The sequence below is a fragment of the Myodes glareolus genome, chromosome 7 (genome assembly GCF_982192425.1).
Source record: "Myodes glareolus chromosome 7, mMyoGla1.1, whole genome shotgun sequence".
Lineage (NCBI taxonomy): Eukaryota > Metazoa > Chordata > Mammalia > Rodentia > Cricetidae > Myodes > Myodes glareolus.
Window position 1 is genome coordinate 90723606 of NC_142032.1, and position 26429 is coordinate 90750034.

Consider the following 26429-nt stretch of genomic DNA (forward strand, 5'->3'; position numbering starts at 1 on the left):
TTAATAATTAATAATAATTTTCCATGTCATTACTTGTGAGCTGGCAGTCGACAAAAAAGCTTTCTACATTTGGCACCCAATGTGGGCCCACATCCTCTGGGGAGAAGGGGTCAGCTGTTTGAAAAACAGACATGGGGACCATGTGGAGGTGTCTTCCTGAGTGGCAGGAAGCAGGGGCATGGGTGCCACCTGAAGGACAGAATTGCCAGTAGTGGATAGCTAACTCTGGTGGTATTTGGGGCCCCTGATGCCTGTAATGTTTGGGCCGGGGAAGCTGCTGTAGAGAGGCTGCAATGGGAAGACCCCAGACTCATGCAGAGGGCCTGAGGGGAAGGAGGGAAAGCCAGCTGCAGCGGTGCCTCCAGAGGCTTCAAAGTCAGTAGCATTAGGCTGCCTCATGATCTCATGCCCCACTTTTGGTACCAGATGAAGTGTTTATCTAATTATTCTTTTATCAATAAAAACTTGGGAGTCAGATATTGAGGTAAAAACCCAATTGATCAGAGAAGTTGTGAAGAGGCGATCAGTGACCTCCTTTCTCTCTCTCCTTCTTTGATCCTAAAAGCTGAGACACCATCTAAACCCCTCCCTACTACTTTCTGTGTCTCTCTATATGTCCATGATCCTCCAAAACCTCTATGGCTAATTTTGGTCAGCTACTGGCTATCTCTACCCTCAGGTTCAAAGTAAACTTATTGTCAGTCTTGGGAGTGTCGGAGTGTGATCAAAATATCCCACAACAGTAACATAAAAGTAGCCCTACGCATTACATAAGCAAGTGAATGTGCCTGTCTTCTATGGAACCTTTATCAATGAACATTAAAATTTGAATCTAGTATAATTTTTTCTTTCTTTTTTTTTTTGCACAAACGCTTCAAAGTTTAAAGGAAAAGGGTGGCCACTGGCAACTGTGGGACCAAGGAGCATCTTTGAGGGGTCTGGAAGACCCATGAAGGCTCCAAGAGGCATCACAGCAGAGCCTTGAAATTAGAATCATGGGCAGTGGAGGCAGCAAAGGGTATGGAAGTCATATAGGGGTGCAGTCACAGGAGACAAAGAACATGGCATTACTGAAAAGGGCTGGTCCTCAGCCATGGACCAGCCTGCAGCATGGAGCTTCTGTTGCTGCTTGACTGCTGGGAGAAGAAGTGTGCTCCACAGCACTGCCCGCCGTCTGCGAGCACAACAGACGAAGCTGTGAGCATCCTGGCAGCGGGCAGCAAGGGTAGGAAGGTGTGCGGTGCCCTGTAGCTCACACGGATCCTGCCCCCAAACACCTCTGCTTAGCCACAAGATCACCCTGACTCTGGGCAACAGCAGGGCATCTGAGATGAGTCCCAGTGATGTACCAGTATCTATGGTGCTTCAGAAACCAGAAATCTTGAGTCAGACCAATGACTTCTTACAAGGAGCATTTGCAGGTAAAGCTGTTGAGAAAAAAAAAATGTACTGTGTGAGACACACTGCGGTTTGTGATACCACTTTGACAACAAATATGAGCTGGGCGGGGGAAATGGAGGAATGGGGCAGCATGTGCGTGGGGACAGAGGCAGAGCTGGGGACACAACAGTGATGACAGGTGTGGAGGAAGCCTGCTGTGGATGGGGCAGCCCGCTGTTTCCTACTAAGGCTTGAAGGGTAGAATGCAGTATCCTAGAGTTCACATGGCTTCTGCCCCAAACCAACTCCATGATCTTCAATCTCCCCATGATCTGCACAATGGCAGGACGTCTGAGATGGAGAAAGGTTCATTTTCTGGATCAGGCTTCCTCTAAAGACCTCCGTGGTCTGTGCTGACTTTAGAGGCCATGTCAATGTCTGTGGCCCACCAGAAACCAGGTCAAAGTCCATGATCAGTGCTGTCACTGGCTGTGAAAGCCAAGGAAGCTTCTTTTCCAGTGGGATCAATGACTGCAGACTCACAGTTGAGAATGAAAAACATAGGCTTCTGTGACAACTCCCCCTCCAAAGAAACAGTCTAGCCAGGCAGTGGTGGCACACACCTTTAATCCCAGCACTCGGGAGATAGAGGCAGGTGGATCTCTGTGGGGCCAGCCTGGTCTACCAGAGCTAGTTCCAGGACAGGCTCCAAAGCTACAGAGAAACCTTGTCTCGAAAAACCAGGAAAAAAAGAAAAGAAAAGAAAAAAACAGTTTAAACAGGAAGACATTGAAGAAAACTTTAAAACCTATGATACGGATGCTAAGGTGTTGCTCTTCCTAGTTGAGGGCTTCTGGTGAGAGTGGGGGTGGGGAAAGACTGAGTTTTCTTTTCTTTCAGGGGCTGACCCTGGGAGTTTGACCATGCTCCAGTGAGTTTATGTGCAACACCAACTGGGCTTGGTATAGGTTTTCTTTTTTCTTTTCTTGGGGGAGGTCACAAGGGTAGGGAGGGTGGACCTGGAAGGACTGAGAAATGAGTGTGATGGGGATGCATTATGTGAAATTCCCAAATAATCAATTAAAATATTATGTTGAAAAAGCAGTTTAAAGGAAAACTAGTCTTAGGTCCTGAGGTAGAAGAGCGGGATACAGTTTTCTGACCCCTGATACGTGGACTTGGGCTCAAACATGTGGGTTCTTTCTGTAGATCTGTGGCACTACCCTGTGGGCATTGGAAGGGGCAACAGGAAGCTGTCATGACCTCATGCTGTCCCAGAAGCCGTCTCTTCATGGTCTCATCACTTACTCAGCTTTGATTTCCCTAAATCCAGTCAGTCCCTCGTCTGTACCCAGGATTGGCACAGACAAACCAAGTCAACCCAGCAGAAAGGAACCTGCGAGACAAAATAAGCATGTGTGTACAGGGGTTACTGAGACAGCGAGATGCCAACTTAAAGTAGTAAGGCTAAGATGGAGGTGACAGCTGGTGGTCAGAGGCTCGAGGAGAGGATGGGGATGGATGTAACATGAGGGCCGACTCGTTGGGGTTTCTGTTCCGCCTGGAACCCCACAGCCGACAAGTTCCAAAGAAAATCACACAGAGATCTCCATAAGTTATAAAACTGATTGGACCATTAGCTAAGTCTTATTTGTTCTTGTAGCTTACATTAACCCATTATTCTTATCTATGTTAGCCACATGGCTCCATACCTTTCACAGTTGGGCAGATTACATCCTGCCTCTTCGGTGGTCTGCGCAGCAGTGGGGGGTATGCGCTTCCTTCTTCCCAGAATACTCCTGTTCTCCTCACCCCACCTCTACTTTCCTGTCTGGTTAACCCACCTATACTTCCTGTCTGGCCAATCAGCATTTATTTAAAATATGATTGATAGAATATAGACATTTCTCCCACACCAGATGGGGAGTTTGGAAACATCTGTATAAAGAATGACACAGGACTTGGGCAGAGAGAAAAAAGAACTTGTTGGTAACATTGAAGATCTGAATACTATCGGCAAGTTTTAGCATCTGCTAGGTATAGTGATTTGGTTGTCATTGGCAACAAGTTATGGGAAATACTCTTGATGTGGCCTAGGCATCAAATTCACTAGACTGGGAGAGATGTAAATGCAGGGCAACTGTCCATCTTGCCTGTTGGTCCAACCTGTTCCCAGGGCAGTAGCACAGGCACGGCAGACATCTACTCAGTACATACTGAACAAACAAGTAATTGATAGGGTGAATGGGCTCTGGGCCATTTCTTAGTTAATCCAATGGCTCATTGATACCATCAAGGATTCAGGTCAGTCCACCCTTTGGTGGATTAGTTCTGTGTTCACACTTGTCTTCTGTGGCTATGGATACCATAGTGTGGCTTCTACAGCTCTGGTCATCCTAACCAGAGAGTGAAGAAAGTTCTTCAGAAGTCTCAGCAAATATTTGCTCAGCGTCAGTCATCAGAAGCACACCGCACACTGTGTCTGAATTAGTTGTGGTGAGGTGACTTGGGTGGCTATGACTAAGTTAGATCTGAGTTCTGACTAGATGCGGCTGTGTGCCTCACCCTTTCCCTACTTCAGACGACATTACAATATCTTGAGACACACTTTTTTATCGTAATTAGTGAACGCAATGCACAGGGTGGTGTATCCCACAAGGATAAAATATCTAATACAAATTTCAAGGAATAGCTTATCCCAAATACAAACAAACAGCACTGAGACTAACTAAGAAGTCCCGGTATAACCCGGTCAGAAAGAAGGCCCTTGGAGTTGAGGTGGGGACCACGTAGCCAAGGAAGAGCAAACACATCTGTAAGAAAATGGGGTGCTATGCAGCAGGGACACAGCAAAGGAAGTGGAAAGTGGCAGACAAATCTGGACAGGTGATTCACTGTGTCCTTTCTAGAAGGACTGGATGGATTTTTTCTGATTTAGCAGAGAACCTAAAAGTCTTTAGAAATATAGTGTTTTTTTTTCTTTTTAGGAGTGATGAACAAAGAGTTCCTGCCTTCTGTAAACAAAATAAAGATTTCTTGTCTCTTGGGATGAAATGAAAATTATAACCTGCTGGCCGCTCACCAGCCAACACCTACTCATGTGAAAAGGTTGAGGAAAATTGGATGCCTCTTGATTGCCTGCTGTGAGTGCTTGTACCAGGAGGCCCTCAGATGTGCAGAGACCATATCAGACGCTTCCATGTGCTGCTCTATACAGGCACCTACCCAGCATGCAATACTGTACCTGCTTTGTAGATGGGGGACCTAGGCCACAGAGCATCCACTTGTGAGGGAGAGAGCTTGGATTCTCTACCATGTTTTTCTGGTGTGTAGATATGTATATACATGTTAGTGTATGTGTATATGTGTGCATGAACATATGGAAGGCAGAGGTCGACTTTGGGTGTCTTCTTCAATTGTTTCCACCTTATTTTTTGAGACAGGGATTCACACAGAACCTGAAGCTTCTCCAATCAGCTAGACTGGCTGCCCAGTAAGCCCCAGGATCTGTCTTTTTCTATCTTCCCAGCATTAGGATTACAAGTTTGTGTTACTGTGTCCAGCTTTTTAAAATGTGGGTTTTGGGGATCAAACTCAGGTCCTCATGCTTATGTCACAAGCACTTTACTGCCTGACCCACCTTCCCGAACTCTACCTGAGTTTTGGCAGAGCAAAGATCCAGCATTTTGAGAAGGGCCATAGCTAAAGTGGACTCTGGTATCAACCAGCAGAATCTGGGTGTCTTGTCTAACTCCAGGATCTTCCAAAAGCTGTAGGCTGGGTCAGAACCCTCAGGAAGAAAGAACTCACGTCGGAGCTCTGCCCTTTCTATGGCTTGCAAGGCCCATGACAATCTTCCAATCTAAAACTCCATAAATTAAATTCTTTTTTTGAAGCCCTTTCCTCCTCTTTCCTCCATAGCACAGGTCAGACATTTTGTCACTCCGACTTCAGAGACTGATGGGAACAGAAAGATAATCAGGTGTGACGGGAAATCAAGGCAGATGTGCTTTGAGGTAGTCCTGGAAGATGGGAATATTGAGTCACCAGAGAAAATCTGCCTATGCCCTGGAAAGCCGTTTTGACTCTCTAGAGCTAGAATGTAGACGAGTGTCCTGGCGTGCTTGCTGAGGGAAAAGGCAGCTGGCTCAGCTGTCCAAACAGAAGGGGGAACACAGGCTTTTTCCATTTATCCTTGAGCAAAGAGGAAGCTGTCGGCCCCTGTGTCATAGAGCCCGCCCCCTCTTCCTTCACCCCTTCTGTTTGCTTTAGGATGACAGCCTATGGTAAGTATGTTATAGTTTGGGGACAGTCAGAAAGGGACTCAGAAAGGACAAAGGACTTCCCTACTAAACACACCAGGCCCCTTCAGAGATTTGTCTATACCCTGTGGCAAATACTACCATGTGCTGCAAGAATCCAGGACTCAGCAGATTTGGACTCGGTAAAACACCAGGTGTTTTTAGCACAACTGTTCAAGCCTGAGTTCTGTGAACTCTCACACAATCTTATTTTGCAGGGACATCAAATGGAATAGGAGTTCCTGGTTCAAACTAGATGTAAAACAACGTAGGGTTCATTGGTTAATTCCTTTGTATCAAGTTATTTGTTTTACACCAAAGCACACCTTCTACGAAGTCTTTTCCTTCTATGACCCTATATTGGTTAGTTTTGCTGAGCAACTGAATAGTCACAATACGATCATCCCCGGTGATGATTTAACAAAAGTGGGGGCTCTAAGGGACAAATTAGACTGGGTTCAGCTGGGTGCTTCATGTGTTAATCTTGCCTTGACTCTCATTTATGTGGCCAGGTTTACACAGCAACTTCCTGTGACCCGATGACTTGGCCACAATTGAGTTATGGTTTCGCTCACCCCTTGGCGCTGTCTGTGGGCTAGGCACGCATTTCTGAAAGGCCAGCCTGGGCACGTGGTAGGTGGGTTCCAAAAGCAGCAAGAGAAAAGGCAAGTTCCACGTACAACTCAGCTCATGCTGCCTCACTTCACTGACGCTCCACTGACCCACAGGAGTCACGTGGAGACAGTGATGGAGGAGGTAAGGGAGGGGTGGTCATAAGGAAAGCAGATGTCATGATCTATCATCAGCCCTTTCTTCTTGGAAACCTACCCTTTCTCCTCAATGAGTCTCCCAGAAGTAGACACTCGACTCACCCTTTCTTATATACCTGTGATGATCAGTCTTCACCGTCAGCTTGAATGGATTTAGAGTCACCACAGAGACATACCTCCGCGTGTGTAGATAATGGTGTTTCCAGAAAGATTCAACTGAGCGGGAAGACCCACCCTGAATATTAAGGGAATGACCCAGTACGATCCGATCAGGATCGAATGAAAAGGAGAAAGTGAGGTGAGCACCAGGGCTCATCTCTCCGTCCTGACTGTGGATGCACCCTTGCCTCACGCTCCTGTCGCTGTGCCTTCCCTGCAGTGATGGATTAGACCCCCCCTTTACACTATTAATCAAAGCAACCCCTTCACCCTTGCATTGCTTCCTATCGGGTATTCAGTTAGTATAAAGAGAAGTAACTAATACTATATCTATGCATGCTAAAACAGCTTGGCAGAGCTCAGTCTCACTTCCCCAGGGCCCCCAGTCCCCCTTTCTGGATAGTAAAAACAAAAGCTTCTCAATCGCATCTGGCTGGAGTCTCGTTGGAGTCCCATAGTTGGGGAGGTGTTATTTGGCCTGGGTTGTCATTGCTCCGTGATGGAAATGTAAGGATGCCCTGTCGCTTCAGAAAGGCGCCACACAGACCAGTGAAGTCTGGTCATCTCTCAGCTCCTTTTCTATCCCTCTGAAGTGAACTTAGCTATTCTATTCTTGCTCACCACTGGTCTCTGGCACAGAGTTGGCTAAGGTCCTCGCTACCCACTCTGCTGTCATTTTGGTTCCATCCAGAAGACCAGAGCCAAGTCTCCCATGCTCTTAGCTTTTGTCTAAAGAATCTTTCTGTCGGATCCCAGTCCAGGATATCCATAAACCATGCCCCTTCCTGGGAGAACCACAGAAGCTTTGTGTTCAGGCTTCTCTCTGAATGTGCCCCACCCCCTCTCTGAGGTAAGCAGAGCTTGCATCTTTGCATCTGGTTTTCTTCCAGTTTTATTTAAATCCACAGTCCTTTCTATTGCCTTGGAGGGCTGGGCTTTCCTTCTACAAACCAGAATCAGAAAAGGGTCTTTTTTCTCCATTCTTATAGCCCCTGTCCCCCTGGAAACTAGAAGCTCAGAATGATCTCATTCAGAATGGAGGAGACATTATGTGTATGTTTCAAACTATTCTTTCATTTGCTTCCTATTGCCGTGCATGAAGTCCAGAACCCACCAGTCCTTCCTCCACCAAGCAGGCCCTTGGAACCTTTGCTTCTGTGATCCTAAGTTGTATGCCATGTAGGTGGCATGTAGGTATTTGTTCAGAAGAATGTGCTGGAACTGGGGAAGTCAGATTCGCTTTCCTGGGTAGCAGTCAGCCATTTTCCAAAAAGCCCAGGACCTTATTTATAGGGTCCTTCTGGGCCATGGCAACAAGGGTCCTGTGTGGGATTATTATGCTCTATTATTTTATGCCTAGCAACCATTCTAACACTTTTTATGGTTCTCTGTTGCAACCTAACAGATTTTTACAAATGTTGCTCCTTAAAGCAGGGTTCATTTGTGATCTGAGAGATTGTTTGTTCAGGTTTCTGTGACCTGAACCCTGCAGAGTTAGGTCCTCTGCTCAGGTCCAGTTAAGGCACTGGCCTTGAATTTGGGCCTCGGTTATCTAAGTGCGCAGGATTGTCGACTGTGGACACTTCCTTACAGCTGTAGCCTGTGGTGGCTGGCTTTGGCAGAGCCTTCCAGGAAGGGCCTACTCTTTCCTTGATATTTTTCTTGCAACAATTTACCCAAGATCATGTCCTATATGATGATCTAAAAATCAGTTCACATGGGGGCTAACGACAGCTGCAAAATCCCTTCCCCTTTGTTATCTCCCTAGGGGACAACTCGTTCCCAAGACCGGCCCACAGTTGGAGATAGGATGGAGATTACAAGGGACCTCTGTATGAGGGGCAGGAGTCTTGGGGACTGTCCTTGAAATTTCCTACCACATAGTAAAGTTTGCTCTGGGCCAGGCATTATCCCTGAGACTTTGTGAACAGAGTCTCTGTGAAGATGACCAACTGAACCCCTTTACTGTGTGGGGCCATTGTCACAAACGTCTGGCTGTCTCCTGCTTTCATTGCTATGGTGTTCTGTTTTATGTTGCGATACAAAAAGGCTTTTTTAGTCATTAGAGGGGCTTTGTTTTACCAGGAAGACATCAAGTCCCGAAACAGGTCTATAAGCCCTTATTAGAACACAGATGTTCATTGCAGAGATGGGGCTAAGGGCTCAAGTCAATCACTGAGAGGCAAAGGAAGCACACATTGAACATGCGCGAGGCACTAGATTAGATTTTTTTTTTTTATCGGCTTCTGCTTTTACAGTTAGAGCATTCCCACAAGACGTCTTACCCTAGTTTTGAAGATGAGGACTCTGGAGCTGAAGAAGTTTACATACCTTGCCTGCTGCCGCAGAGCCAGCTAATGGTGTGAGCGGGTCTTGAACCAAGACTGCCACAGCCAACAAAATACCCTCCTATAATACGTGTGTGTGGACAGAAAAATGATGCACAGAATAAGGAGCTTCGTTGCTCCCGTGGACCTTTCTCTGCTGGATCGAGGATGCAACCCAAGCAGCCACAGAAGCTGTAAGTTGACCCAAGGGTCCCCCTTCATATTCAACATCCAGATACAGAACCAGCCCAGGGTGAGTAGAAGAAGAATCTGACTTGGGGTCGGGGGAATCGGTCCCAATATTCCACGTAGCTACAGGAAGAGTAACCACCGCCTTGACAATGTGAATCTCTCCACCCATCCTCCCCTTACAGCCTGGGTAAGGGCAGACACTCCCACAGCACAGCCCTCGCCTTTGTTTAAGAGCCTCTGACAACACTTCCATTCAGCACATCTTCCTCTGAGAAAACGTCCTGACAGCTTTACTACTGTGACTTCTTTATGGGGTCAGGGGAGAGTGAGGGACAGGAGAAAAATCAATAGCAGGCAGTGGGGAGAGCCTGAGAACGCCTAACCCTGTTCCCTGTGACCTCAGTTCCTACTCCCTCCCTGCCCAGGCAAAGCTAACAAGACTTAAATTTAAAAGTGTACACTCCAAGACCTGGAGGGCATCGAGAACGGAGTTGACCAGGTCCAGGTGGACTTCAGGGGAAGGTCATGACCGTGGATTTATTTGCTCAGGCCTCCGGGCTGCTGGGAAGGGAATGGGATCAGAGTTGGGTGATGAGGATTGAGGGAGTGCTGTCCTGTTTCCTCCAGTAGTGGTACTCAGGAAGGAAGAGGACTGCTAAGGAAAGTCTCCATCCCTAGGGCTGGAGGAGATGGGGAGAAGGTGAATCATAGCAACAAAGTAAGCCTTTCAGTTGTGGACAGAATAAGTAGGCGACTGCTGCCAAGGAAGGTGGAGATGAGATCCCTGCCCATAGTGATAAGGGATCCCCTCTGGATACACAATACCTGGGTACTACACTAATGAATAAAGCCCTGTCTCAGAGATGACATCCCAGCTAGCCCCAGGGGAGAGAAATCAGATTGACAGTCAGTGAGGGAAGAGGAAATAGCAACATACAGCCTCTTTCTAAGGGGAGCACTCATGGGAAGAAAGGGATTTCCCTCGCAGTATTATGCTAAATTCTCCTGCAGCACCAAGGTTATGTTCAGTGAGTAAATGACCTCAATGGGATTGCCCCGTTGTGACCGTTACTACCTAGTGAAAATTCTCTGCCCAAGGGCTAGCCATGCCTATACTGGCACTGGAAATGGAGCTACCTCCCTGTGGATGTTGATTTTCTCATACAAAATAAGTAAGGCTTACATTAACACCGTATCTGCTCTAATTTGTGCTTCTTTGCTATTAGTGAGGTTAAGTGCCAGTTTTCCAAATTTGTGTACCCTTTTCCTCTCAAATCCCCACTAGGGCAGACCTACAACTGCATCATTAAACTGAACAGTGCCCTTGAGATACTACTACTAATAAAGGAAAATATAGTCTGGGGTCCAGCCCCTCTCTGCCTATAGAACAGAAGTCGGGCTGGAGAGACAGCTCAGAAGTCAAGAACACTTGCTGCTCTTACAGAGAATCCCAGTTGGGTTCCCAGCACCCACGTGATGGCTCCGTAGCTGTCCGTAACCCTAGTTCCATGGATCTAGCATCTTCTTCTGGACCTCTTAGGTACTGCATGCACATGGTACACAAACACACAGGCAAAAACATACATATAATATAAATTAAATAATAAATATTAAAAATAGAGTCTGTCACTGATACATGACTTAATCTTATCTGCAAAACGGAGACACTAGCAGTTTCTGATTCAAAGGATTGAGCCCTATTAAGTGGGTTAGTGAGCTAATATATGAAAAGCATCCAGTTTAGGGCATAGTAATAATTACTATAAACACAGGCTAATATAATTAGGCTTTCAAACGCAATCTTAACATCCTTATAGTTGTTTCCATTTGTAGAGTCCAAGAACTAAGCTTAGGCAGTGTCTGTAGGTACTCGTCATACGAATAAAATATGGAAGGAGTGAATGGAGCAGACTTTCTGAAATTGGTACTGCATGCAAGTGAGTCCTAGACAGCAGCAAACACTCACGGATCACGCTTTCTTACTAAGTTAGGTTACCAGTAACCGGCTAGGAGAACGTGTGTGAAGCTTGAACAATGTAAATCGCCAGCACAGTGCCTCCAGGCCGAAGCTGATGCGGCAGTGGCTGTGACAAGAATTAATATTCAGTGGCTGTTACCATGATAGGTCATGTGCTAAGCACTTACACACACACACACACACACACACACACACACACACACACACACGTGCGCACCCTTTAAGTCCTCACAAACTCTCATGAGAAGGTGACATTCCACAGGCAAGACAATGGAATTTAGATAAGACAAGGTGGCTCACGCTAGGCTGCATCCCTATAAAAGAGAGAATTAAAGCTTAGATTCAATCCCCTCCAACTACTGTACCACGCCAGCTTTCATAGGCTGCTTATTTATCTGCCCCACTTTAGAAATGTTTATAATATTCTGTTCCATCTCTGCCTTTTCCATTTCCCACATAGTTACCATTGGCCATGTCCATCTCTGCAGTCCACTCTAAGCTGAAATTCTGGAGCTAACTCTTGCGCATTTTCCATAATATGCTCTTGTATTCCTAACGGTTACTATAATGCAATGTATCAATTTCTGTAATGACTATTATAAACATTACCGGCCCCACCTCTTTCATGAATGTATGTGCTATTCCTACCGTATTATATCCCCCTCCCTTGTTGAATGCACATGCTTCCCCTAGCATACCTTCTTATCTCTGTACTAACTCCCTGTACAGCCCGGGTCCCAGGCTCTCTATCCAGCATGCTCTGCTCTCATCTTGAGCCCCACCACCCCACTGCCTTTCCCTGGACTCTGAGGTGCCCTCCAGAACTTCCGCCCCCAGCGCTATCCTCTGCCCACCTGCTCAGTCCTTCCTCTGAGCTTCTGACCCGTCCTGAGCTGAGGGGAAGAGAAGGTCCTGCTGCTGCAGGAGACTCCTCCTCCACCCCTCTCGTGTGATCACACAGCACAGCCTGGATCCCATGCCCAGTGTCTGTGGCCAGAGTTGCAAAGCTGATCCAGAGGACAGTCAAGTCAACACACCTTTCCCACCCCTCTCACCTCCAGTGGAATGACATCCCCTGGGAAGACACGTCCATTCTGACCCTGTGTCTACTGACTTCTGCGTTGTTTAGGCACAGGGATTGCATAACCTTCCTACCATAGGGTGGAGTCCCTCTATCGGCTACTCCTGGGCACCAGCTTGGTGCAGGGCCCCAGGACAGTGGTGATTCCAGCAGCCCCGTCTTTGTTCCCAGAGCACGCTCATCCATCTGGTCCACATTTAAATCAGCTCACTGGGTGATAATCTTCTTCTTATACGTAATTATACTTTACATATAGGCTTTTATTTTTTAAAAAAAAATCCACCGTAGAGCGCTACCATCTGTGTGGATTACCTCTCACAGTGCTTAGCACGGTGCCTTGGGCCCAAAGGCAATTAATGCCAGCTCTCTGATGATACTGAAGTTCCCAGGCACTTCCTTTCAGCCATCCTAGTTAGTGTCTTAATGTAATAACAGGTTGATTGATTTTTATGTGAGTCTTAATCACCCATCAGACGTTCAACCTGAAATTCAATTTTGGCTTCCCCAACCAAAGGACCTTGTCCAGGTTGCATTTCCTCTCTGCACCCCAACTCTTCACCTGTTAAAGCAGGTTAATAAAGGGCTTAATGTGATAATTAAATTAAGTAGAAGCCCGGGTTAAAAGGTTGTGTATACTCATAAAATTCTACTTAGTCGCTTTTTTTTCTTTCAGCATGTATTATAGTCTACATCCTGTGCCAGACTTTAGAACTATCAGGAAACTGACATGTGGTCCCCGTCACCCTTGAATCTGCAAGCGGGTAGGCTGAAACACATGCAAGCATGTGTTAGCAATGCATTTAGATCCCTAGGAGTTCTTTGGGGAGAGAAGGAATAAATATTTATTAAATTTGACAGTTCAAGTTGGAGGAATCCTTACGGAACCACTGGGGTGCGTCTGCTTACCCATCTGCATACTTTGGGCTTGCCTTCGTGGCCTGGCTCCCTAGATGTCTGGCTTTCCTGAAATAAGTTTCCAAGAAGTCAATCAGACTCCTCTTCCCTCCGGAGCAACTGTGCCCTCAAGAACAGCTGAGCATGCTGATGACGACTTAACGTATTCTGAAGCCATCCACCAAATCTGGGCCCGGATAAATATGCAAAGAGCGCTTCCCTGTTGACCCTTCCCCTGAATGCTTTTCCCAGCCCTGCTGGCTCTGGCTGCCCAGTAACTCGTTGCTGTGGGAGACAAGTGTACTTAGTGTGATAAGTCACACTGCACCCTGGGCCTCTCCAGTCCCATGTCAGGCTGACCTTGGTGCTATGCCAAAGCCCCAACTTTTTGAGGACAGAATGCCTTTATGTTTAAATGCATCACACATCTGTGAGTCCCTTCTTTAAATAATCCTATTGCCATTCTCCTCCGCGCAGGAGCCCACTGCGGTATGGATCTTGCCCATCTGAAACCTCTAAGGATGTCTAGATTGATTCCTTTGCTGTCGTCCCTATCTCCTGAGTGTCAGGTTACAAAGCCGTCCAATGACAAGCCCAGATGGGCCCTTTCCTAATGAGGCAAGAGACGCTTATAGAGTAGGGATCACCACCCTACACAAGGCCCCTTAGCAACACTGGGGGTGGAAGGAGAGATACGCAGAACAAGCTCTTAAGACTCAGGTTGTCAAAGTCATTGACTGGAATTCGGGTTAACGGAGGCCAACAGACTTAGTGTTTCTGCAGCTTAGTCTAAATTTGCTTTCCTTTTCCAGCAGAGACAAATGGCAACATTTGGCAGCCTGAAAAATACATCGCATGCCCTTGTGATGCTTTGTTTACAGAGTTTATTTACGATGTAAGTGGTTAATGTTGACTGAACATTAAACATGCCATATACTTCATTTAATTCTCCTATGAAGGGGAACTTGGATTGGCCCCTCTTGGCAGATTAGGCAGCTGAGGTGTGGGAAGCGTGATTCATTTGCTCAGGGTCACATGGTTAAGCGGAGGAGGCAGCACTGGAACGCAGAATGCCTGACTGAAGATGACACTCTCAGCACCACTGTGTCACCGTGTTGATAGAGAAGCAGGCTGCATGTGACAAAGCGTGGGGGTCCCCTGCCAGATGCCAGCTACCTGGATGACCTTGGACAGGTTACCTAAGCTCCCCGTAAGATGAACACAATCACGATGCTTTCCTCACAGGGTGACGGTTCGAGTTAAACAGTTAGCATTCAGAAAATACTTAGTGCGTCGTTGGCTGAGTAGAGGTCCCTCTGTGTTAAGAATCACAGCTTCTGGGCCTCTTGGGATCTTTGTTCTCAATATGTTGGATAGTACACAGCGCCCATGAAGCTACAGATGGTACTGAATCCTACATATACTATCTATTTTCTATACATATAAGCTATGAGACAGCTTATTTTATAAAATAGGTATCATGAGACATTAAATAAATAATGATAAAATAGAACAATTATTCTATGGTGGAAATTATGTATCTCTTTCTCCTGTGTTTTAATTAGGGATTCTATTGCTGCAAAGAAACACCATGACCAAAAATCAAGTTAGAGAGGAAAGGGTTCCTTCAACTTACACTTGCACACTGCTGTTCACCACCAAAGGAAGTCAGGAGAGAATTCAGACAGAGCAGGTTCCTGGGGGCAGGAGCTAATGCAGAGGGCATGAAGAAGTGCTACTTCCTAGCTTGCTCATCATGACTTGCTCGGCCTGCTTTCTTATAGAAACCAGGACCACCACCAGCCCAGGGACGGCACCATGGGCTCAACTCTCACCAATTGATCGTGAATTGAGAACATGCCTTACTGAAGGATCCATGGAGGCATTTCCTCAACCAAGGCTCCTTCTTCTTTGATGATTCTAACTTGTGTCACGCTGACACACAAAACCAGCCAGTACACGCGGTAAAACATCCCTCTTTATCTCTTCCTCCCAATGTGTTTGCTTGTTTGTTTTTAAGTCACGAAAATGATAAGTTGAACTGCTGAGTAATACAAGTGTAAGGAATTTACTTCCACCCCCAGTACCATGTAGAGAAAGCTGACTTTGGTGGCACATTGTAATTCCAGGAGTTAGAAGAGGAAGATTAGCAGTTAGATAGATCCCTTGGGCTTGGTCTACTCCTCGAGCTCCCTGGTGAGGGACCCTCTCTCCAAAACCAAGATGGAGGGCTCTTGAAAGTAGAGTGGAGACCGACTTCCAGCCTACACACACGCATGCATGCACACCTTCAAATGTGCTTCATATATCTGCAAGTCAGAAGCTCAAAGAGTCTTTCAGGCTCCTCAGATTTCCTGTCCTAGCCATGCATCGACTTTGGTGGCCTTAGCCACCTTCAAAGGACGTGTCCTCATCCAGGCAAACAAATGAAGTATCAATAGTCCATTCATTCATGACCGTTCTCTTCCAATCCAGATGCCCCTCCAGTATTTCCATTTCATTTTATCTCTTGTCTGGCTCCATCGGGTGGAAGGTAAATTGGTCAATCCAGTGCAGAACTGCCAGATGGAAGAGGAAGCCTGATCCTTCCCAAAATTAAATGCAGATCCCAAAGCTGGAAATAAAAGCTACAAGAGTGTAAATATCAAGTTATTAATCATTCACAAGTCACTTCCTTCCTGTGGTTTTGTCTCAGACACAGACAGAGTCCAGTGTTCCAGTACATTCACTGCATTCGTGGTTTCCACAGAGATTTTCAAAAGCTTGAGCAATCACTCCTGAAAGAGAGGAAGGAGCTGGGAAGCTGATTAAGTCGACCCAGTTGAGGAAGAGCTTGAATCTTGCCAAAAGGTTTACAAGACTGATAGGCATTTAAAAGTGAAAGCAGTGTAGAGTCTGCTTGGGATTCATGAGCAGAGCTATGAAAGGTATGTAATTATGACTGAAACGGAAATATAATTTTATCATTTGGGAATCGCATTCTCTGCTCCACTTTCTACCAGCACGGCTATATATAGACATACTCGGGAGGGAGATTCCTTGGGTAGAAGGCAAGTGAGAAAAATCGTGCTTTTTCTTCCTCTGATAACTGATAGTACTATTCAAACCCAAACAGATATTCGCTTATCGAATGATGTTGAAACAGTCACAAATATTATTACATGGTTTTGAACATGATGAAGGTTGTTTTTTTCTTTTTAAAAAGACTTATTGTGTTGTTTTTCATGTATGTGTATGTGTACATGCATGTGCATGTGTGTGTATGTACCTGAGTGTGTACGATATGTGTACATGGCCTTCAAAAGTCAGAAGAGGATGTCAGATACCCTGGAACTGGAGTTACAAGTGGTAGGGAGATGTGTGCTGGAAACCAAACTGGGGTCCTCTGGAAGCACATTATATGCTTTTAACCACTGACTGCTTCTTTTTCTTTTTCTCTTTCTAAATTTTTCTATTTTTTCTTTTTTACTTCTTGTTTTCGTTACTGTCTTAGTTAGGGTTTCTATTGCTGCAAAGCAACATCATGACCACAGCAACTCTTATAAAGAAAAACATTTAATTGAGGCTGTCTTATAGTTTTAGAGAGGTTTAGTCCATTATCATGATGGTATGTTGACGGAAGTTTCTGTCCCATCCAGTCCCACAGCCATTCAATCCCCCAAAACCACACAGAGGCTTTTACTAATTTTAAGTTGTTTGACCTATTAGCTCAGGCTTATTAGTAACTGCCTCTTACAACTTAAATTAACCCATAACTCTTATCTGTGTTTAGCCATGTGGTTTGGTTCCTTTTCTCAGTAAGACATTTGCATCTCACTTCCTCTACATTTGGCTGGTGACTGACTCTGCTTTTCCTCTTCCCAGAATTCTCTTAGTCTTAGTCTTAGACTAAGACTTAAGTCTTAGTCTCTTAGTTGCCCTGCCTATAATTCCTAACTGGCTACTAGTCAATCAGCATTTTATTAAACTATTATGAGTGGCAAATCTTTACAGGGTATAAGAGCATTATCCCACAGCATTTTCCTTTTTTTCTTTTCAAAACAAAAGCCCTGAATCTAATTTTTTGTTTAGCTTTTTTTCCCTGACCATTATCAATAACAACTTGTAACCAAAACTCTAAAAAAGACAAAAAATTCATAATCCATTTTTTTGGGAATATGAGCTTAGTTTTCTAGGCTACTTCCTGCTTACTGGCAGTGCTCATAATCTTATGGGAACCCAAAAGAAAATTTAGAATTATGGCCAAGCACTGACTGGAGTATTCTTTGAGGCTGAATCATCTCAGTCAGCAGTCTTGAAGCTGTTCTGGATGCAGAACTCAGAGGAAACTGCAACAGAGGTGTTCTAAAATGTTGGATCATCTGGGCCATCTGCTTTTATCAGAGATTTTTCAGGGGATCTTCTTTGATCAAACCTTATTTTTCTTAACCCGGAATGAATCCACAGCATCTCATTTCTGTGGAAACAAAAGCAAAGCCTCTTCTCCAAAGTAACGTATCTTTTGACTTAAATTTTAAAGTCAAAGCAATTTCAAAATATATAGGTTGGATTGATCAGCAGTATGTATAATTAGATGTCTTTTAGTAGCTGTTTCTACTTCCTCAGCAGTCAAACAATCCAAAGACAACACAAATAACATGCAGTATCTAGATCTCTCTGTATTTTACATCTTTACATGGCTTTTTTATTTACTTGATTTTTTTTCAAATTTTATTTTTAATTTTAATTTTTGTTTTTTTGAGACAGGGTTTCTCTGTGTATCTTTAGCTGTCCTGGATCTCACTCTGTAGATCAGCCTGGCCTTGAACTCACAGAAATCTGCCTCCTGCTGCCTCCCAGGTACTGGAATTAAAGGCATGTGCTAGCACAGCCAGCGACTCTATTTGTTTTTTTTTTAAAGAGCTTTCTCTCTCCTTTTTCTTTTCTCTCCCAAGTCTACCAATATTTTTAAACATACCATAAACTATTTAGAGGATTTTCTCATCTGAATTTGTCTTTACTGTATATATCTACCTTTTTCTGACCACATGAGTCTTTAATCTGCTAAGCGATGTGACTAGGAGTAAAGCTGAGGTTATGGTGGCTGGCTCTGCCCCATTCCTTAGCTCTTTGAGAGTCTAGCTTCATGGCAGAAGTATTGGCAGGAGCCATATTTACTGCCACAACTCTGTGGAGTTTCTAGGTTCATGCCACCATCAAGAAGCTTGATGCCAGTTGCTCATAAACACCATTTAAGGGTTTGGTAGCAGAGCCTCTTAAAAGAGCTGTGAGGTTTTAGCCTTTAATGATGAGTCAAGAATCCTCTCTTAAAAGATCTGCACTTCTGCTCACTACCAGCAGAGCCTACCTGAGAAAAGCTGGTTACCAAGAAGTTGTGCTTGTCTCCGTTCTTGTCTGTCTATACTCGTTTTTATTTATTTATTTATTTATTTATTTAGCTTTCTCAGTCTTTACATGGAAATTCTTGTCAAATGTTTTGGTACCATTTGAAGACGGAAGTTTTTATCCCACCCAGTCATGTAACCATTCAGTCCTAAATAAACACACAGAGGCTTATATTAATTTTAAACTGTTTGGCTCATTAGCTCAGGCTTATTACTAACTACCTCTTATAACTTAAGTTAATCCATAATTTTTGCCTATGTTTAGCCACATGGCCTGGTACCTATTCTCAGTAAGGCATATTCTCATCTTGCTTCCTCTGTATCTGCCTAGTAACTGACTCTCTGCCTTTCCTCTTCCCAGAATTCTCTTAGTCTGGTCACCCAACCTATACTTCCTGCCTGGTCAATCAGCATTTTATTAAACTAATACGAGTGACAAATCTTTATAGTGTGGTTTGAGCATATATGAGACCTCAAAGCCTGCCCGCACATTAATAAACTTCCTCCAACAAGGTCACACCCACTTCAACAAAGCCACACCTCCTCATAGTTCTATTCCCTTTGGGACCATTTTCTTTCAAATCACCAGTTACTGAATCTTTCTATGTAACCCAGGCAAGACTGGAACTCTCTATGTAGCTCATCTTGGCTTCAAACTTCTGAGGCTGCTACCTTGGCCTTTCCAGTGTGAGACTGAATATATACCACTATACTTGGCCTAAGATGGTAATTTTTAAAGTGTTGTCAGCATTTATATGAAGAGCTGCAGTCATCCCATGAGGTAGGAACTCTTTTTTATTATTATTATCATTATGATCGTTATATTTTTGCAGATGAAAGAAATAAGGCATAGAAAAATTAAGTAAGTTCCCCGGGATTGCACACCTGGTATAGATAATAACACTAAGATTTAAACTCTGTCTGACTCGAGAAGTCTTCTCTCCATGATCCCATTCTGCATCACCAGTGGATTGACAGATGTCAATCTCACTCCAGATGCTTCCATATCAAGAGCTGAGCATATCAGAACATTGAAAAGAAACATTATTTCACATAATATTACCTATTTATTAAATACCACTTTCTTTTTTATTGATTTTTATTGAGTTCTACATTTTTCTCTGCTCCCCTCCCTGCTTTTCCCCTCCCCATCAGCCTTCTCCCAAGGTCCCCATGCTCCTGACTTACTCAGGAGATTTTAAGTACCACTTTCCTAACCTTCTGCTTGTGTTCTAGTACCCTTTAAGGCAAGACAGAACCCTTAGCCAGCCATCTGCCTCAGGGACTTTGCACATGTCTTCTCTTGCCTGGAATCCCCCGTCCTCCCATCTTCCCTGCTACTTAGCTACCACCTACTCAACCTTAAAATACCACTTCCCAGGGAAGCTTCTCCTGAATGCTTTCCCCACACCCCTCTTCCGTGCGTTCTCTAATCCTCCTACACATTTTCTTTTGTAGCGACTTGTGAGTTTGCAATTAACTGTGCAATTGGTTAGTTATTAAATGGCGGACTCTCCTGCTAAGCTGTGAGCTCCATGAGGACTGGGCTCCCGCCTATGTTGTTTGCTATCAGCACAGAGCCTGCCAGTGTTAACCTAGTTATGCTGGGACAGGGAATGAACCCCTGAAGGAGTCATCAGTCAGACCTCTGTGTCGCCTGTGTTGTGGGACTGTTATACACGAGCATGTATGAACAGGGGAGGAGGGAAGGTAGAAGTAGAGGAAGCTGGCCAGAGGAGCTTCTTACCAAGGCCTTGACCTTGGAGCTGGTCCAGGGAAGGGGGCTGAGCTAACATTTCAGATGGAGACCCCAAGGACAGAGCACTGAGCCAGGCCAGCACACTCTGCTGAATCAGTTGCCATTTTACCCATTTAGAAAATAAAATAAGCAAACAGGAAAACAGCCTAAGTTGCTATTTTTCTTCCATCCAAAAGCTCTTAACACAGAAACTGTCCTTTGGGGCCCAAAGACAAATGGAATTGCTTCGCCTGAAGATGGCTGCTTTCACAGACTGATGGAAGCCATAAAAGCTGAGATACAAAATGTGACCTGTGCTTTTGACCCAGATACCATCCTTTACTGGGAAGAACAGCAAAAGAGCTGTGAATTTCTGAGAATGGACGCTGCAGTGTCTCCTTTGTTTCTGCCTTATATTGTCCTCCTCTCAATGAGAAGGCCGAGGTGGCAAAATCTCTCAGCTTAGTCACAAAGCGTCTCTTTAAAACCAGTCCTTCATTTTTTAAGCTCAAAATCAATGGAAGAAATCACACGAAGATCGATACTTTCAACTCCATAAAAATTAAAACCTGCTCTATGTCAAAGCTCCACATAACCCAAATTAAAAGTAAAGAGTAAATGGAGAGAAATATTCGCTTTAGCTATGAGGGCAAAATCCAATTTGATTCAGTTCGACACATGTCTGTTGTGCACCCTCGGGTAATGAGAACTGTTAAGTATTGTCAAGGGTGGGGGAAATCTGCCAATCTCAGGAGACACTCTGTTCTTTTTTTCTTTTTTATTGTTTTTATTGAACTATATATTTTTCTCTGCTCCCTTCCCTTCTCTCCCCTCCCCTTCCACCCTTTCCTATGGTCCCTATGCTCCCAATCTACTCAGGAGATCTTGTCTTTTTATACTTCCCATGTATATTAGATCCATGTATGTCTCTCTTAGGGTCCTCATTGTTGTCTAGGTTCTCTGGGGTTGTGAATTGTAGGCTGGTTTTCTTTTATGTTTGAAAGCCACACTTATGAGTACATATATTTGTCTTTCTGGGTCTGGGTTACCTCACTCAATATGATGTTTTCTAGATCCATCCATTTGCCTGCAAATTTCAAGATGTCATTTTTTTCTGCTGTGTAATACTTCATTGTGTAAATGTACCACATTTTCCTTATCCATTCTTCGGTCAAGGGGCATTTAGGTTGTTTCCAGGTTCTAGATATGACAAACAATGCTGCTATGAACATAATTGAGCATATGTGGTACAATTGGTCATCCTTTGTGTATATGAGACACTCTGTTCCTAGAGTTCTGCTGAGAACAGGGAACAGACCTGCCCAGTGACAGGGGTGTGCATGGCATAGAAGGACCCCATAAGAAAGACAAAACTTTGTGTTAGGATTTGAATCTGAACTGTCCCTCACAAGCTCTTATTTTGAGTGATTATTCCTCAGTCAGTAACACAATTTTGAAACCACATGGAGCCTTTAGGGACCAGCAGAGGTAGGCCAGATAGGAATTTGAGTGATATAGCCCAACCCTTGTCCCAAGTATTCCTCCTGCTTCCTGGCCCGTCATGATGGAAGCAACATTCCGTTCTTCAACATAAAGAACTCCTTCAAAGATATGAGTCAAAGTATCTTCTCCGTATGTTGTTGACCTTTTGTCAACGTGACACCAAGTGGGGTCATCTGGGAGGAGGGAACCTCAACCGAGCAAATGCCTCCGCCATACTGACTTGCGGGCAAGCCTGTAGAAGTACTTTCTTGATTGATGATTGATATAGAAGGGCACAGCCCACTCTGGAGCCATGAAAAGGGTACATAAACACGAGTCAATAATCAACACATATTCCATGACCTCTGCTCCAGTTCCCGCCTCCAGGTTCTTACCTTGACTTCCTGCTCTGGCTTTCCTTTATGATGGACTGTAGGATTTAAGAGGAACTAAACCCTTTCCTCCCAGAGTTTCATTTGATCATGGTATTTATCACAGCGATAGAAAGCCTGCTTAGATGCCCACTTACCTGTGAGCATCTTGGTCACAACGATACAAAAAAAAAAATCTCAGGTCAGCAAAAGCTCCCTCAAGATAAACTTTGTACTAATAAAAGTTGACTAGAAAATATCCAAGACAACAAGAGGAGGGCACTTAAAACCATGACTAAAACAGACAAAGGCAATGAGACCTAACATTTTGGTGTGGAATGATTGGTTTTTCAGAGTTCCAAACCGTGCAACACTGGGAGTGCTGGAGATGAGAATGCTCGACTAAACAGGATTAATTCATTAAAAGCTTCCACTCTGCCCTGGAACTGAGGGGCAGCCATCAAAGACTCCAACAGGGACTTCTGCTGGAGGGTTTGGAAGCAAATCTTGCCCAAGATGTGTTAGGACTGGGTAGATTGCTTAGTACCTTCCAACTGGCGAGTGAAAGGTTTTAGGGCTTTGAAGTGACTTTTACTCACATTTTATTCCTTTGGTTGACCCGCAGCTTCAGGGATAAGAGCTGTTCTGTTCTAGAACAGACCAGTGTGCTGTTGCACAGTGTCAGGGTTGTTTCCCACGGGCACAGGCGAGTGTGTCTGGCTCCAGGGCTGGTTGGTGCAAGGGAAGAGATTATACTGGTGTCCATACAGAAGTTTGTTCAAGATTGTCTTCTTCTGCACCTGTCGTTGAGGACATCGTCTAAGCCCTTCATAGCATTCTTGACTGCGTGAATTAGAATTTAAAGATGTACTTGGGAAAAGGGATTATTGTTATTTTGGGATTACCCAGTACACAGAAGGAACTGCTTCTCCAATAGCTATGCTAAGGCTGCCCACTGTGGGAGAAAGGTAATGTTCTTAAGAGTGGGGATTGAAGATGGACATTCCAAAGGGACAGAGAGGCATCCTGATCCCCAAGTGAAAAACCAAACGTTGCTTCATTAGTTGCTTCTCCTGGCGCTGTAACAAAATGCCTTAAGCTCCACTTTGGCTTGTGGTTTAAAGGTGCAGTCCATCTCAGTGAGGGTCACCATGGCAGGAACACGAGGCAGCTGCTCCATTGCATTCAAGTCAGAAAGCACAGACAGAGGGATGTGGGTGCTCAGTGGCCCACATTCCTGATGGGTTTCCCCTTCTTAATGAAGCCTTTGCGGGAACTCCTTCAGGACAAACCCACAGGTATGTCTGTTCTCAGTCCAGTGATGCTGACAATCACGTTTAACTACTACACTGGGTAAAGCATCATGGGACTCTCCTGGAAGACGGAGCACCTAAGAGTGGTCATTGTCCCCAAACTTTGAAATTTCCCCACGTGAGAAATAACAGACAACAGACTCCTTCCAGAACACACCTGGGTCTCTGCCGACACCACAGGTGGGGGCCATAGATAGTTTCTGGGCAGGTAATAGATAAGGGAAAGCAGAAACTGCCAATCAAATGATTGCAGGAGGGGGACTCTTGGAGACACCTCGTACCTCCAACCTCAGGAGGCAGAGGTGGAGGCTGAAGATTGCTTCACTAAAGCTCCTGATAGAGATTCAGAGCCTTCAGGTTGCTCAGAGCAGAGATGTGGAAGCTCAGTGCCCCTCCCCCAGCCTTGCCCTGAGTGTCTCTTCCTTCTACTTGGTAGTTCTAAGGTGCATCCTTCATAGGAATCCGACAACAGGGACAAGGCTCTCAAGGACTGTGAGAGGCCTTCCAGTGTCATAGTTTCTCAACCTGTGGGTTGCAACCCTTTAGAGGGTGTTGAATGATCCTTTCACAGGGGTCGAATATCAGATATCCTGCATATCAGATATTTATGATTTATAACAGTAGCAAAATTCCAGTTATGAAGTAGTAACAAAAACAATTTTATAGTTGGGGCTCACCACAACATGAGGAACTGTATTAAAGGGTCACAGCATTAGGAAGGTTGAGAGCCACTGGTTTTTTTTGAAAACGTTTTATTTATTCTTTGTAGCTTCTACATCATGCATCTTGATCCCATCCACTTCGCCATCACTTCATATCTGCCCTCTGCCATTGCAACATCCCCCCCCCAAAATAAAATAAAATAAAATTTAAGAGAAAAAGAAAAAAGAGGGAGAAAAAGGGAAGAAAAATCTCTTCATGAAAGCCGCAGTGTGGTGCAGTTTGTCATGTCATAAACCTTTTTGTCCATATATCTTCACTTATAAGTGTTCATTGCAGAGAGTCATTGGTCTGGCTCGAGGCCTCTGGTGTCTGCTACACTGTCAATACTGGGACCTCACTGGGACTCCTCCTGGATATCCTGTTGCTGCCCTGTGTCATGGAGACCCTGCAGTTTTGGGTTTACAGGACCAGTCCCTTCACATGTTCCAGCATATTGTAGATGGGGTAGATGTTGAGGTGGACCAACATATAACCCTATTTCTGGGACTGGGTAGTTGAGGGTTGGTCAGCCTGCCAGTTCTCCCTTGTCCTCACCACCAGGGTGAGCTCTCCAGCAGTGCCCCAGTTAGTGCACCCTAGGCAGCAAGGAGCAATGGACAAGGTGATTGGTGATTCCTGGGCTTTCATGCCCTCAGGGCTGGCTCACCCGCAACCCCTATCCCCCACCCTAATCCTGTCAACAGGGTCAACTCTACTGTGCTGCCCAGGTAAGGCGCAGAGCCCACTTGCCCTAGTGCTGCAGCTGGCAAGGGAGAGGGTCAGCTCCCTCAGCTGCCACAAGCGGCAAGGAGTAAGGTGGGAAGAGCATCTTTCCCTCACCCACGTCGCCACACGGCAGATGAGGGGACAGGACAAGCTCTCTCAGTCTCCCACCCTCAGGGCCAGCTCGCCCCTGCTTCCATCAGCAGAGTCTTTGTGCTGCCCAGGGGTAGGTGTAGGACCCAATTTCCAGAGTGCTGCTTCCAGTGAGGGGCAGGACCACTTCTCGTTAGTTTTGTAGCCAGTGAGGGTCGGGTCAATTCTGTGCAGCTCTCCGTGGTAACAATTCTTGCCCTTTGGTGGTGACAGACATCAAGGACATCAATGCAAACTCAGACATAAGCCTTGCAGCAGTTCAGGCCCAGACAGCACCATGGCCCTGGGTAGCAAGATACCCACTTCAGCCTACTCCCCACTGCCTTCACCTCTTCAGCTCAGTCTCCCCCTCTTTCATAGCCCACCATGTATTGACTTACCTAATAGTACCTGATTGCCTCCAATGGGCAGGGTCGTGGTCTCTTTATCCTGCTCAGCCGTAATCAAGAACCACTGCTTCTGTGAACTAGCATGAACTCTGATTCAGAGTTGGGGAATAAGAAGTACATGGAGGGGAGGGAGAAGTGGCTCAGAGGTTAAGAGCGCCTGCTGTTCTTATAGGGGACATGGGTTCAACTCCCAAAACCCACATGTGGCTCATGGCCATCTGTAATTCCAGTTCCAGCAGGAATACCTTCCCCTGAGCTCCACGGGCACCAGGCACACACATGATGCACACATATGAGCAAGCAATACACTCAGAAACATAAAATGAAATAAATCTAAAAAGAATTAAGAAGCTGTGGAAAAGTAGGACCTGCGCCTGTGTCTAGAGCAGTCTTGTAGGACAGAGCCCTTACCTGAGGGGGTGACACTAACCCTGGGTCGTTAGTGTGAGAATGACTGGGAGGGTGGGCGCCTTGTCCTGTTGGTGCTGCACAAGCGGAGCGTTGTGATGGTAGAAGAGACAGCGCACAGTGAGAACCACGGAGAGCGGAGCCGCTTTTTCCATTGTTCTTGTCTCTCAGAGCACCCGAGAGTTCTTCCCAATGTGCTATTAAAACTATTGTCTTGCCTTTTGGATGTAAGCGTCAGAGCCACCAACAAGGAGCTTTGTAAACAGATGCCTGGAATGAAAGGTTTAAGAGGCAAAGGGAAACACGGCCTTTGCTGGGTGACCTCCGTCCTGAGGACACTGTGGAGCTGTGATATCACAGGTGCATAGGCAGAGAGGCAAGGGGACCAGCACTGTCCATAGAGGACACGAAGAACACACTGTCCCTTCCCTCAGATACGTTCAAGGAAGGTGACTTTGAGAGAAGCAAATTGACATTTGGCCTGCTTTTTGTGTCAGTGGGAAAAACATACTGTATGGAAACCAAAGAGAGGACTTTCTCCTTAAAAAAAAAAAACAAGTTATTCTAATTCCCTGCATATTTATGTGGGGCAAAAAACTAAATTAAAATTAGTAAGAATAGTCTACAAGATCCTTAATTGATAAGGGAAGAGGCGCTCATTTAGTTAGTGACTGCCTTGAATAA